Genomic DNA, 15,969 nt, shown 5'->3' on the forward strand with positions numbered 1-15,969 from the left:
GAAATGTGTATGTGAGGACCTGCTCTGCTAACTCTTTGAATCCGGTGACTTAATCTTTTGCTTTATTCTTTATACTTTCAGGCAATTTATTCAGCCTAGAGAACACGCCGTTTAGTAAAATGATTAATGAAGGCTCAGTGTGACCTTCCCAGTGAGCAAAGTCTCTCTGAAAATAAATAAAATTGTCCCATGCTAGCGAAAGTAATCTTAGAAATACAACATTGAAGGTAAAGGGATTAAACAATGGTTCTTGGCCTGCTGTGTGCGTCCCTCCAAGAGAGCGTGGGAGAAATTCAAAGAGAGACTCAAATTGTTAGTGTGTATGAAGGTTTACACTACAAATACTGCACATACTTGCTATTACGCGTATATAGATGCAGTGTGTGTGTGTGTGTGTGTGTGTGTGTGTGTGTGTGTGTGTGTGTGTGTGTGTGTGTGTGTGTGTGTGTGTGTGTGTGTGTGTGTAAATGCAGATCGAGGCTAGGTAATAGCCATGTACACAGAAATAGGCAGCGAAGTAGTAGAGCAGGCAGAGAAATTATCACAAATCGGGAAGCATTAAACACTAAATTCACGAAAACCACAAAATGTAGGCCTAATAAACACAATTTACCACCGTGACCAATGAAGATTCATTACAGCGGTAAAATGTAAGGGAAAAAAATAGCCTGTGTTTTGTTAGAGGCAATTATTTAACCGATTCACTACCACAGGCCACACGCAAATATACGAGGTGAATCAAAATCGCTGGTGGGTGGGAAATGAGGGTTAATAGAGAGTATGCATTAGTCTTTTGAATACCGATGAGCGCTTCTTGGCTAGATAAAGTAGTCGGGTGATAGCAGGTATGAATAAAAGGAAGTCCTGTTGTAAATGCAATGTGTCCTGACATCTCGAAATGAACGGGTCTTGAATTTGGCTCTCTGATGTTTTCTATTTTTCGTGGATGGAACAATAGTGTGGACCTGTAGCCTTTGGTTCCTTCATCCTCGGAAAAAAAGGAAATAAACTGGAATGCCTGATAGTGTTTACAACTGTTCTATTGAAAGTTCAGTCCTGTGCTGAATAATAACGTTGGGGGGAAGCCAGAATGAAATTATAAACAGCCGTCATATACCTTCAGAGGCTAATGGGGACTGTATATAATCAATTCAGAGGTCATCCCCGTAAGCTGGAAGGAAAATAACTCGTGACAAGTAACAAGAATAAATGTTTAAAGACGTCATCCCACTGTGGGGTTCAGACGAATGTACATTTGATTGAGAGAGGTGACCTTTAAGCTGGGTAGAATATTTTCTTAAAGGAAGAAATTAAATACAGATACGAGTGTATGGAACGTTATCGTAGTGAATATGTGTGAGAGAGAGAGAGAAAGAGAGAGAGAGAGAGAGAGAGATAAGCGTCCAAATAAACAGATATCGCTATTGCCGAGTGTGACGATGCTAAAAACAGACAAAGAAGAGTCCCGGCCTACCACTGATTCTGACCGAGAATATTAGCATCAACAAAAACAAATACACTGGCCCAGGCTCCAGGCACTTTCCAAGCTTACATTCTCTTACCTCTTAAAACCAAAGTAAGATATTGGAGGACCTGAGTGGCTGGCACCCTCATGACTTTTTATACCAGGTGTGACGTTTGGTGTAATGTCATTATTAGCAATATCTATCTATCTAAAGTTATGGATAGGTAGATAGATAGATAGGATATATTAAAGACCATCGCAACATGCCAGACAGTTTGAATATACATGTAAGTTTATTTTCTAATTGATTCCTCAATAAGACTGCTATACCCAGGCGCTGCGTGACTCCGCCTCGTAAATCCCACGCACAGGTTAAGGTCAAAATTAAGTGATGTGCTAGCAATGGCCAGGCACAGAATTATTCACGCCCCGTTCTCTTTTTGACACGAATGTATGGCAATGAATCATCCTCATCCTCTTCATTATCATCACCATCATCATCATCATCATTTTCATCATCATCATCATCATCATAATATCTATTAACTATTATTAAAAACGGGTTGGGCAGGATATAGGAACATTAACTGAAGAACAGCCTCTAACCTTACCCAATAGGGTGGAGTCAAAGGCTTTTCGTCTCATTAACTCTCCTCCTCTTACTGACTCCCTTCAACCTCTGTCTCTTCGCCGCACTGTTGCATCTTTATCTCTTTTCTATCGCTACTTTAATGGTCACTGCTCCTCTGAACTGTCTGCTTGCATTCCTCCACCTCTACGACGGGCGCGTAGCACCCGTCTGGCAGCAAACTCTCATCCCTTTTCTGTCCAACTCTCTAATGCAAGAGTTAACCGTTACTCCCAGTCTTTCATTTATGCAACAGGTCAGCTCTGGAACTGTCTCCCTCTGTCTGTATTTCCTGCTGCCTATGATCTCCAGTCTTTCAAACGCAGTGTGTCCAGGCATCTCAAAATGATCGGATCTTGAATTTGGCTCTATATTGTATTTTGTTTTTCTCTTGGAGGGAACTGTTACTGCGGGCTCATGGCCTTTGGTTCCTTCTTCCTCGCATAAAAAGAAAAAAAAAACTGACCTAACCTAGACCCTTGTGGAAAAGACCAGAAATGTGCATAGACCGAAAATGAAAATAAATTACTAACTACAAAAAATCGTCAGAAAGAAATTACAACTCAGCAAATAATTTAAAAAGAAAACTAATCCATCATCATTTCCCCATAGAACATCAGTCTTCCAAAATATTCCATTTCCAGCGCATGTGATGCAACGCGACATTGGGAAGAAAAATGGGCGGTCATAATTTGCGCCCTGATTGGCTGCATTATGGCGGGATGATGAGGGAACCCATGTATGGTCCATTTCACTGCATAACAACTCTGCTGGAACTGTATTTTCCGTAATCGTTTTTCTGGATCGCAGCCTCATCGTTTGTATTACTAGACAATGATGATGATGATGGTGGTGGTGGTGGTGTAGGCAACAGTTTCTCCTGAGTTGTGTTTTCCTGTTTCTGCTTCTGTGCAGTAATAATAATAATAATAACAAAACAACAACAACAATAATGATAATAATAATAATAATAATAATGGCCAAAAGGTAAGTGTCATTTGTCCTAAGCTCACACAAAATAATGGCTGCATCTCTACCTGAAGGCGTTTCATCAGGGGAGAATTAGACTCCTTCACCTGCACTTTTTGTACCTGTGATAAGCCTGTCGTGGAAGGGCAGGATGGAGAGGATATGTGGAGGAATCCTGGGTGAGGAGGAAAGAGAGGGAGGAGAGAATGGAGGGGGGAGGAAAGAGTGAAGAAAGGTGAGATAAGAGAATATGGGAGGTGAAAATGAGGGGGGAGGGAGGTGGGAGGAGGGTAAGAATGCAGGGTAAGAGTGAAAGAATTCTTGGTTCTGAGGACAGACAGGGAGAAGAGAATGGCAGTAGGGAAGGGAAGGAAATGAGAGGCGAGAGGAGGGCAGGAAAGCAGGGTAAGAGTAAGAGACTTTTGGATGAAGAGGTAAATTCAAGAAAGAAGGAAAATAGGAGGAAAATAGACAAGACGGATAGGACGACATGGTAAGAAGATGGGGAATAAAGACATGAGAAGGAAAATCGAAGAGAAAGAATAAGAAAAATTATGGAAGAAAGAGAACATTGGAACATAAAGGAAAAGAACACAAAAGAAAATGGGATGAGAGAAAATATTGCAAAAAGGAAGGGAGGAAGCAGAACACAGAGACAGAGAAACAAAAGCAAAAGAGATAAAAGGAAAGGGTAGAACGAAGAATGGAAACAAAATACCAATGCAAAAATAAAGAGGAAAAACAGAGATAAAAGAAAATTTATGGGGAGGGGAACGTATGACAAAGATAATAAAAGAAAATTAAGTGGAAAACTAAGGGAAGGATCAGATTAGGAGACAGGGAATAAAGACAAAAGTTTTTGATGGGTGAGAGAGAGAGAGAGAGAGAGAGAGAGAGAGAGAGAGAGAGAGAGAGAGAGAGAGAGAGTCTGGATATTTAAAAGCGTATTTTTGTGTTCGAGTCTATAAGTAAACACACACCATGGAATTAATTGTATAGTCTGAAATACCGTAGGGCAAATTAGGAAATAGTTCAAAAATTCCCGATATGTGTGTGTGTGTGTGTGTGTGTGTGTGTGTGTGTGTGTGTGTTTTCGTTAAAACTGGTCGCCTTCTCTTGTACGTTCAGAAGTATGGCAATGTGAGTGACATTTCATTACAAGTTTTCCCTTTTCATTCCTAGCGAGCTATTGTTTTCCTAAGCATCTCTCTCTCTCTCTCTCTCTCTCTCTCTCTCTCTGAAATGTCTTAGATTCTCTCTCCATCCTTTCATTCTGTCTTCGTCTACTTCTGCTTTCATCACCGTATCTCCCCTACCTCCTTATACGCTTTGATTTATTCATCTTCCACTTGTTACCGCTTCCGTCTCTTGTCTCCTTACACACACACACACACACACACACACAGAAGGTTGGAAAGAGAACGAGTAAAGGGGAAAGGGGAGCACTGAATGGGAGACCTTAAAGCGAGAAAGCAGAATAGGGAAGGAGAAAATTACGCAAATGCAGAGGGAGGCAAGCAATACGAGAGAGAGAGAGAGAGAGAGAGAGAGAGAGTGTCAAAACACCGCATTACGTTTGGTTACGATAAGCTAAGAAAAAATCGTCATCGAGTTCAGGGGGTTAATGATGTGGCCCTTTGACTGTTTCTGTCTTCCTCTTCAATTTCTGTTTCTTCTTTCCTTTTTCCTCTTCCTCCTTTTTTTTCCTCCTCCTCCTCCTCTTCCTCCTCCTCCTCCTCCTCCTCCTCCTCGTTTTCCAACACCAACTCTCAAGGCCGCACACTAGGAAGCAAACCAAAGCACGTTCTTCTTGACGATTTACTTTTTAGTCTACGCCCTAAACTATTCCTGTGTTTTATTTAAGCCTTTGTAATATGGATACAGCTTTCTCAACAGCGTATAGATACTGAGGTGTACTGTGCCGACCAAACCGCTAATGAAGGGGTGTTACGAGATCTCACGGGCCACTCAAAATAGGCCTTCAATGAAAACTTAGCTCCAATTCAAGAGGGGCATTTTTTTATCAACTCAGTATTTCCGATAACTTCCAGCAGACGCCAACATGAGCCTCCTCCTCCTCTTCCTCCTCCCCCTCTTCCTCCTCCTCCTCTTCCTCCTCCTCTTCCTCTTCCTCCTCCTCCTCGTACATCCCGTCAGAGAAACTTTCAAGGTCTTGCTGTTTCCGTTGACTTTAACTGGATATAAAATTTGTTTCTTTCCATATTGAATGGTGAGCTGTAAAGTTTAGCACTAACATATGGTGCTAGTCACGAAAAAGTGCTATGGACACGACGCAGGGTTATAGTATTATCCTTTTCTGCCTCTGACCTAAGGGAAATTGACAAGAGGACGCAATTCTCCATCCAGCTTGAAGAGAAGGAAGTATAGATCTACGCTGCATATAATCGTCGAGAGATAGCAAGGTCAGGGCCTGTATTGTCGCTGCTTAAAGAGGTCCCTAGCACCTCTTCCTGAGCTATTTATTTGTGTATGTAGTGTATTATGATATGAGAATGATTTAAGTATCACAGAAGAGGACAGCAAGGTGTTATAAGCAAAATGAATGGTTTAGGAAGAGGTGTTACGGAGCTTGCTTAGCACTCAGGCTCCTGTGACTCACCCTCGGATGAATAAAGTCGTCTGACGTTAGTTGGAATTAAATATTAGAGTTGCCCTGACCATGAGAGGGTTAATGATGGCCGTATTAACACTTTCAGGTTCTCATGACTCCTCCCATACACATTTGCTCACTCAGTTTTAATAACATAACCGTGAATGACGAGGACTTACCCAAACTCATGAGGGACATTTCAGACGATTCGAATATTTCCTACAACTTCCCAGACGCCAATATGAACTCCCCCCTCCTCCCCCCCTTCCCCTTCCTCTTCCCCCTTCCCTCCTCTTCCCCCTCCCCTCCCCTCTTCCCCCTCCCCATCGACGGAGTCTTCAAGGTCTCGCTTTTCCTGCCTTGGAATGGGGTAAATCATAATTTTTGGAAGGTGGCAATGGCAAAATTAAAACGACAGCACAGGACTTATATCTCGGGAAACCTAAAATTTACTATGTTTTCTCGCCCTAACTTGGTCTGAATTTTCATTTGCAGTTTATTTCACATTGCTCAGTGGGAGAAAAGGACAATTTACAGCTCTGTCAAAGCACTTCTTCGTGACTCGCACCATATTCTACAGTTAATCTCATCACAACAGTATTAAAGGGGAGATGGTAATTCTTGACAATGTTAGAGAAAAACGAGTATACAGTCCCGTAGGCTACTTTCTGTTTACCGACGAAGCTGATGGTGCAGACCTTAGTGCCAGTAAACATCATCCTTCTCTCGAGGGACATTTATATTTCTTATTATGGGAAAAACAATTGCGCTTTTTTCCCGCAATATCTTTGGATTCTAACGTCTATTCAGCTGCAATTTTTAACGTTTGACTTCAAGAAATCAGACTACTGTCTAGATTTTCTTAGCGATGTTTCCAATGATTTTTGGTCCTTTTCTAGCTATCTTCTGGAGATTTTTGTATTTAGTGCCATTCTAGAAGATTTTGGGAGCAAGTTGGATGGGCTAAACAGGATGGAGCTGGAATTCTTTACTTCCTGTAACGTTTCGGGCTACACAGAACGTTCAGAAAATAAAAAATTCAAGCTCTGCCTAGTTCATCCCTCACACTCGACTCGTCCACATGTCAAAAAGGATCATCCACTTTTGAGAGCAACTTTAGCGGTGTTTGTGGCTCTGGATATAGCAACACAGATATTTTAACAACTTCAGTATTTCCAGTAACTTCACCAATCCTATCCTACCCTACCCCCAAACTTGTCCCCTTGTCAAAAAGAATCAGCCACTTTTGACAGCATGTTTAGCGGCATTTATGGCTCTGGATTTGGCAACACAAATATCTTAACAGCTACAGTATTTCCAGCATCTTCCCCAGTCCTATCCTGCTCTACCCCCATCCCGTCGGCAGTTATCAAGACCCTACTTCATCCGCCTCGGTGTGTGCTATCGGGCGGAAAGAAACACGGGCTCACAAACACACTCTCTTACCTGCTCCTCTTCTCTCCCTGCCCTTTGATCGGACTTTCGGCTCTCTTGCAGATTCGTGAAACTGAGACATTTAAGATTTCGTTACGCCTCATTCTTAGCGATTTATTCTAGGCAGTATTCCTCAGTATCCTTATGTTTGTTAGCGGTGTGAAGTATGGGGAAATGTTTGGGTGCATTCCTCCTTAGTTACACACACACACACACACACACACACACACACACACACACACACACGTCATTAAAACGGTATCAGTAACAAAGAGAGAGAGAGAGAGAGAGAGAGAGAGAGAGAGAGAGAAATAAATTCAATCGTCTTTTTCACTCCTTGCCCTTTGATCGAACTTATTGACTTTCCTGTAGACTCGTGAGACAAAGACGTGTTGTAGGTGACGTGGGGCTGCTTTAACACCTGTTCCTAAGCGGTTTATTCTACAGATTCATTCACTCTGCTACTGTATGTCAGTGATGCATTGACGATATTAAAGGCAAAAATAAAATACACGAGAAGGATAAAGTGTAATGTGAAAAGTAAAATAACAGAATAATAGTCATCTTCGGTCGTGTCTGATAGATTTTATGGTTTTTATTTTGCTTTCCTTTTTATATCCTCCTGGTTGGTAAGATCTGAAGTTTTCTATCGTTTTATTTCTCGTGTTTATATTCACTTTACTTCGTTTTTGTTATCATAGGAATTCCTGGGGTATAAACAATGTCTTTTTTTATTTGAATACAGAAGACAATGTGGTCTCTCTCCCCCCCCCTCTCTCTCTTTTTTTTTTTTTGTTCTTCACACACCCACACACCCGTCCCCTTGCTCAAGGGGGACAGTAACCACCCACTTCGTCAGTGAAACTTTTCGCAACCTGAGCGAGGCGCGAACTCCCGTTTACCAGATGGCAAGCGAGAACATTACCACTGCACCAGCGAGCGGTGTAATTTGTGTGTGTGTGTGTGTGTGTGTGTGTGTGTGTGTGTGTGTGTTTATTTTATTTAGTTTGGGGATCCTTTGCACTAAGTTTATTGACACGATTATATTTTTAATCCTACCAAGAGAAAGTGTTCATCAGTGGAAATTTAAATATTCAAGTGTATTTTTCCTCTTGGTTTGGCTTTGAAGCTTTTGTCTCCCACTTGTCTGTTTCATTTTTTGTGCTTCTTGACTCCTCCATTATTTTCTCTTTCTACTTAGATTTTTGTTATTGATTGAGGTTTGTTCTTCAGTCGAGGATACACCTTTGATGTCCCCAGATTGTTTTGTTTGACTTTAATTGCGTGCTCATGAGTGAAGTCTGGCTGAGAGAGGCATAATATATTTTAGCCAGCCTCAGTGGTCCATCCAGGTTGTCCTTTACGTCCCTTCATCCTCCCTGTTGTTCTCTTTGCCTCCCTACTGTCTTTGTACCCTCCCTCTGTCTCCCCTTTCTCTGTATCTTTTATCTCTTCATTCTACTTCTCCCCTGTTTCTGTCTCCCTTTCTCTGTATCTTCTGTCTCTTCATTCTGCTTCTCCCCTGTCTCTGTCTCCTCTTTTTTCTGTATCTCGTCCGTCACTATGTTTTGTTTCCTTTCCCATTATCCTCTTTCTTTCTCTTCCCCAACTTCAGTCTCGTCACTTGACTGTCTCCTATTTCCTATCTTTGTTTCCATTATTTTTTTATTTCCTATCCTGTGTTTCTATGTCTTCCTTTTCACTACATCTCTTCTGTATATTCATTTTGCTTTGTAACTCCATTGCATCCTTTTTCACTGTCCCTATTCTCTCTCTCTCTTTCCTTCCTCTGGGTCGTCACTTATTGTCCCTCCTCCGTTTCCTTTCTCTGTTTCCACTCTTTTTATCATCCTTCCTGTCTCTCCTTTCTCCCTCTCTCCTCTGTTTCTTCAGTCTACTTTGTGTCTCCTCCATTTCATTTTTCTATGTCCCCTTTCTCTTGATCTACCCTCCCTGTCTCTCTTCCGTGATTTCCCTCTCAATTTCTCTGACTTCTCTCTGTATCTACCCTGTTTTCCCTGTGTCTGTCTCCCCTTACTCTGTTTTCCCTCTGGTTACCCTCTTTCTCTCCTCCCTCTCTGCCTTGTCTCCATTCTGTTTCTCTTCCATTGTTTTCTTTCCTCTTTGTGTCCTCTGTTTCCCTTTACACGTTCATTAGTTCCCCTTTCCTCCTCCTTTGGTATGAGTACCTCCGCCTCTTCTCTCCTCTCCCCTAGCCTCTCCTCTCCTTGCCCCCTTTTCCCCCTCCCCTAGCCTCTCCTCCCCTTGCCTCCTTTTCCCCCTCCCCTCTCCTCTCCTCCCTCTCTTTTCACTTCTCGCTCCTCTCATGTCTCTTCTTTCTCTTCCTCTCCTCAGCTTCATTAAGTCCTTTGATACTGCCGCTTCTTCCCTCTTTCCAGTCCTTTCTCTCATCTCTCTCTCTCTCTCTCTCTCTGCATGTACACTATATATATATATATATATATATATATATATATATATATATATATATATATATATATATATATATATATATATATATATATATATATATATATATATATATTATCAACATCATCCAATCCTACATCGCCCCATGAGGAACGTAGGAGCCCGGGGCTAGGCAAGTTGGTCCCGACATTTAAGATGAGAGTGAGTAGCCTCACTCATCCCTGGTGTACAGGAAACCATTTGGATTGTCACTGAGTGTAGAGTCACCCACAGAGAGAAGGAAAAGGAAAGAATGAAGGAAAGGAAGACAGAAGAGGGAGTGTAAAGTCACCTGCAGGCAGAAGCATGAGGAAAGAATGAAGGAAAGAAAGACAGAAGAGGATGGAAGGAATATATATATATATATATATATATATATATATATATATATATATATATATATATATATATATCTGTATATTGTTTTGGTCTAAACTTCGCAACCAACGGCATCATACTTTTTCCCATACGTTTATCACTATTGGTTTATCAGTCTCCTTTCGTCTTTTCTGTATCCTTCTCTCTTTCACCTCTTTCCACCTCCCCTTCCTCCTTCGTATCAGTAAAGGCTCATGGCCTTTGGTTCCTTCTTCCTCGCAGTAAAAAAAAAAAATGAGATTAGTTTCTGATGAGGTACTGGACCTGGGAGGAAGTGTGTCTTGGGTGATCAGGGGATTATTAACAGTATTTTTTTTTTTATAGCGGAAGAAGCACCCACTTGAGGTCTGGGATGTCTAGTGTCTTCAAGGATCTCCATCTAATTGTATAGTTCTTATTTCAGTCTTTCATACTTTTTCATGAACAATAGAAATCACTGAAGGCGAGAAACGTGCGCCTGTTTCCTTCTAGTTAAATCTGAACGAAAAAGCAAGACAGTGTTTTAGATCCGATCATTTCCATACACCTGGATAAGCTGCGTGGTGAATGACTGGAGGTGAAGGACAGAATGATAAACAGACAGTTCCTGTTCTTTTCTACTTCACCTCTTGCTCCTAACCCTGCATTATTAAAACCTCACAAAACTCTATTGTATCACCATATCTTAGTGTTCTTGGCTATGGTGTACCTTACTGTCTTATCATATGGTTGCCATACTTATCTCTCTTCGTCCAAAGCTGTTGCATCTGGACATTTCAGGAAAGTGCTTAGCGTACTGCTTATCGCCCACAAGTTTAGAATCGAGTAAGTCATGCGTCCTAAATTTCGGATTCTACCGTACTGAACAGCTGAAAACTATTCACTCCTCTCTTTCTGGAACACAGTGTGCAGTAACATGTTAAATGGGAAGCCTCACTGAACATGTATGCAAAATTTTCTGACATATAGATGCTAAATTTTCTTATATATTCATTGATGACTGTCTTCCTTTCTCAGCCTTGTATTCTCACTGCCTATGACCTCCACTTAAACAAAGTGTGTGTGCCACCTCGATATGAACGGATCTTGATTTTTTTTTCACTGATTAACATTGATTGCAAGGACACATTTTGCAGGCTGCTATGTTTTGAGTTCTTTCATGATTGCATAAAAGAAACATGACATGGAAGGAAAGTCAATACCGATTCTATTTCCAAGCATATATTGTTGGGTCCGTTCATTATTAATTCACGTACAGTTGATGACAAGAAAATCGCTGCAATTACTAGCCGAACATTTATGAAACTCATACACAATATCATAAAAAGATTGTTGAGTTCCGAAGAAGACCATTAGATTTCAACATACAGTGCTCACTATCATAACTAGCGTTATGAGGCACATCAGCATTTATGTCATCAATTGTACATTCTTTATTGCTCCATGTCCGTTCATATTATTTCCATTATTTCGTGCAACATCTCACCAAACTCCTGGACTTCACTCCCTTTCACTTGTATGCATATATTAATGATCATAAGGGACGCCCACGCTTCGTCTCCAGGCGTACCGTTATATGTGTGTTGATCTGTAAGCTAAGGAGAGGACATAAGGGAACGTGTACCCCATCCTGTTTATATATAGCATGTCCTTCATTACAGTTATACCCCTATTATACTTTTACGGTACGTAAACTTTATCACCGTCGTGTGTGTGTGTGTGTGTGTGTGTGTGTGTGTGTGTGTGTGTGTGTGTGTGTGTGTGTGTGTGTGTGTGTGTGTGTGTGTGTGTGTGTGTGTGTGTGTTGCTCTATATGCTAAAGGACATGAGGGGGCGGCATAGTCTGTTTATTGCACATACTGTATAATTTGTCCTGTACGTACAGATCGTCACTATCTGTCCACACCCCCGCCATACTTTTACTTTAAACTCTATTGGACATATCAGCTTTACCTTCAGGCATGTGTGGGTGTTGCTCTAGTTTAAATTAAGGGAAATAAATACCATATCACCATTCCCTGCTTACTTTATCCTCCCTTCCATCACGCCCCTGCAGTACGTTCATGCATAACCCTATGGAACATCTCAGCTTTATTTTCAAGCTTATGTGCTGGAATATTAAGGGAAAAAGCACTTTCTTCGTTCTTACTGTTCATTACTATAGTTTAGCCTCTGTCCATCACACCCTTTACCATACTCTAATGCAAAACCCTTGTTCAGTATACTGGCTTTATAGATCATCTCAGCTTTATCTTCACTGGCGTGTGAGTGTTGCTCCACATGCTAAAGGACACGAGGGGGGCGTCATACCCTACCTCCTGCCTTTCCTACACCAGGAGGTTACGACACATACCAGTGCTGCTTTACGACGTCGCTTGGAAGAGCGTCTCATGAGGCGCTGCGACGGCCTGGGCTGAGATAGAGAGCTCCTTGGTGATTCAGTATCACGTTGGAAATCATGAAATTCCATGTCGAGTGTCAGAGTCATTCGGAGGATTCGAAGGGGGAAACCGTGAACCAAGGTGGACACGCCGGGGTCAACTGGTGTAAACTTTCTACGCTTCATGAAAAGAAGGCAGGAAGCACGGTATATCTAATAGCCAAGATCAATCCTTAAGTTACAGCTGGAGACTCATTTATTTTACTTTGACTAGCGTCTGAATGTTATATTTTGGCTAATACCAGGCGACTAAACTCTATTTATCTATCTATTCCAGATGCCATAATCTCGTAAGGGGTGGCCGTTTGACTTTGAGTTATTTATTTTACGGGGAGGGGCACTAACCCTCCACCAACCCACTTGCTGACACGTAGGGAGCACGTATGGTTTGGTTATATACGAGTAGTTACCACCCAGCGTTGTAAATGGTTTCTTGGCTTACAGGAAACCATTTGGCTTGTCACTCAATATAAAGCCACCTGTAAAGGAATGAAAAGCAATAAGAAGTGACAGGAAAGATGGGAGAAATAGGAAGAGAGGAGGGCAGGCACAGAAAAAGAATGATAAAGGCAAAGGAAGAAGTAGGTTCTCAATTAAAAAAAAAAAAAAAAAAAAAAAAAGCATCCAGTATCTCCTTCAGTACAAAATCGCTTCATAAATTATTAAAATACACGCTATCACCCGCAGATTATATTAAGTTTAGATCTATCCAGTCTCAGGGAACAGGCAGGGAAGTGATTTATACGAAAGCAACTATTCTTTCTGAAGACGCCCTTTAAGTCTTTAAGCATAAGGTTCTTAACTCTTTTAGGCCAGGAATGTTTTTCTTGCTGCTACTTGAACGTTTTATTCAGGCGAGTCCCTTAGTAGCGAAGAAGTCTATAAGGAACATATCTAACCCAAGTAGGAAAAGTTTATATAAAAGCGGGAAAAAAAAAATCCGCATACGAGTATGGCAAAAATAGCATTCACAATACAATAAAGGGGTTAAACCTTATTCTTGTCTCCGACAGACAGTTTATTTAACTTAAAGACGATCTCACACCACATCTCCAAATTCCCCGTCTGGTGTCATGCCTAGAAATTCCTTTTATTCATCAATGATCTTCTAAGCTGTACATCTAACCCTATCCACTCATTCGCTGATGACTCCACCCTTCACCTTTTCGTTCGGTTCCCGCAACGCCCATCTCAACAGTTAGTTCAACAAACAAGGGATGAGGCTATGGCACACCTAATGTCTGACTTGGCTCGTATTTCTGACTGGGGTAAAAATAATATGGTTGTCTTTAATGCATCTAAGACTCAGTTCTTACACCTATCAACCCGACAAAACCTTCCACAGGTATACCCACTAATGTTTAATAATATTCAGCTTAATCCTGCATCATCCTTGAACATGCTTGGGGTTTCATTTACTCGGGACTTATCTTGGAAAGATCATATTACCTCTCTTGTAAAATCTGCTTCCAAGAGATTGGGTGTGCTAAGCCGACTCCACTCTTTCTTTACCCCTGCACAATTGTTGACTCTATACAGGGGTTTTATCCGCCCCTGTGTGGAGTACAACTCTCATGTGTGGGGAGGCTCCCCACATACAGCTCTTCTCAATAGGGTGGAGTCAAAGGCTTTTCGTCTCATTAACTCTCCTCCTCTTACTGACTCCCTTCAACCTCTGTCTCTTCGCCGCACTGTTGCATCTTTATCTCTTTTCTATCGCTACTTTAATGGTCACTGCTCCTCTGAACTGTCTGCTTGCATTCCTCCACCTCTTCGACGGGCGCGTAGCACCAGTCTGGCAGCAAACTCTCATCCCTTTTCTGTCCAACTCTCTAATGCAAGAGTTAACCGTTACTCCCAGTCTTTCATTTATGCAACAGGTCTGCTCTGGAACTGTCTCCCTCTGTCTGTATTTCCTGCTGCCTATGATCTCCAGTCTTTCAAACGCAGTGTGTCCAGGCATCTCAAAATGATCGGATCTTGAATTTGGCTCTCTATTGTATTTTGTTTTTCTCTTGGAGGGAGCTGTTACTGCGGGCTCATGGCCTTTGGTTCCTTCTTCCTCGCATAAAAAAAAAAATAAAAAAAAAAAGGGGGGGATATGGGTGAGGGGTAAGGATGGGTAGGCGAGGGTTGGGGGGGTTGGTGAGGGGTGGCGGGATAGGTGAAAGGTGTAGATAGGTGAGGGGAGAGGGGGTGGGTAGGTGAAAGGGTAGAATTAGGATCGTATTATCAATTCTCACTAACTCCTGACGAATGTTTTCAACGTAGATAAATACTAGGCCAGTCAAATTGATAAAACCTTATTCTTTAATCATTTGGTCTCCTTCAACTTAGCGACGGACAGGTAACTACGCTCATGTAACTTGTAATTGAGTGTTTGAATTACTTAATGGACTTGGAGAGGAGGAGGAAGGAGAAGGGAAACTAGGAAGACGGGGAGAAGGGAGTTTGAAGAAGGAGGAAGAGAAAGATAGGAAAGAAGGAAGAGGAGGAAAAGAAAGTGAGGAAAGGGAGGGTAGCTGGAAATGGAAGTGAAGAGATGGAAAGGGAGGAGTAAGAGAAGGAAGAGGAGGGGGAGAAGGAAAGAGGTAGGAGGTTGTGGAGCAAATAGAGAAGGAGAAGAAGGAGGGAAGAGGAAGAATAAAGGAGCTTAGGATACTTTCTGACATCTCTTCCTTAACATTTGAGTACAACGTACTGTACATAACACTTGTGGTGTCCTGTGTAATAATAATACAAACTGCGTCCATAGTTACATGATAATAACATACAAGAAATTTTTTACCTTCTCAGCCAAAGGACATGTTTTATTTTGTTCTTGCTAGTGACAAGAGATTTTATGCAACTTAGAAAGGACGCTCTGCAAGGTTTACACTGATGGAGTGTTTCTTACTGATCCTCCCTACATCTGTGCTCTGAGGTATCGTCAAATAGACGGCTTGACTACATTTTCCACTGCTTCTGCTGTTCCTAATCCCTCAGTTAATCCTATCCCTGCAGTTTCTTCTTTGTCTTTAAAATTAATTGATCCACCCTACACATATACCTTTAGATTTTGCGGATCAGACGGCACGACTTCTTTTACTACTGTTCCTACTATTGATTCAGTTCCTATCATTGTTTAATCCTTTAACTGTTATTAACTGATTCTACCTTCGCTGTTGACTGATCCAACCTTTGCTATTGACTAATTCCACCGTTCTTACTGACTAACCGTATGTTTCTGACTGATCCTACCTTTGCTGCTGATTAATCTTCTCTTCATCACCCTAAGTTTTACCAACCAATCCTACCGTTGTTACTGAATATTCTGCCTCCGCTACTAACTAATCCTGCCTTTATTAATGAGTGATCCAACCTCTGCTACTAACTGATCCAACCTCTCTTTCTCTCTCCCTTCAGGTGTCGTGTATTAGACGGCATGACTACCACCTACTGCCTGTCGGATCACAAGCGCACAGTAGTGATGAGAGGTTTCAGGTCCGTTATGTCAAGCAGGAGAATGTAAATACTGGAGTGAATATCAATAGGGAATATGTAAGTAATTAATTATGTAAGTAGGTAAGGAGTAAGCAAAAATGTAAGGATGTAAG

At 41.6% G+C, this 15,969-nt stretch overlaps 1 pseudogene; it reads left to right on the top strand.

Moving 5' to 3' along the window:
- Nucleotides 1-15,969, top strand: part of LOC145407805 (uncharacterized) — a 178,888-nt pseudogene that overhangs the window by 16,237 nt on the left and 146,682 nt on the right.

Source organism: Coenobita brevimanus, chromosome 74, assembly GCF_032717465.1.
Source record: "Coenobita brevimanus isolate Jiangsu-jjx chromosome 74, ASM3271746v2, whole genome shotgun sequence".
Classification (NCBI taxonomy): domain Eukaryota; kingdom Metazoa; phylum Arthropoda; class Malacostraca; order Decapoda; family Coenobitidae; genus Coenobita; species Coenobita brevimanus.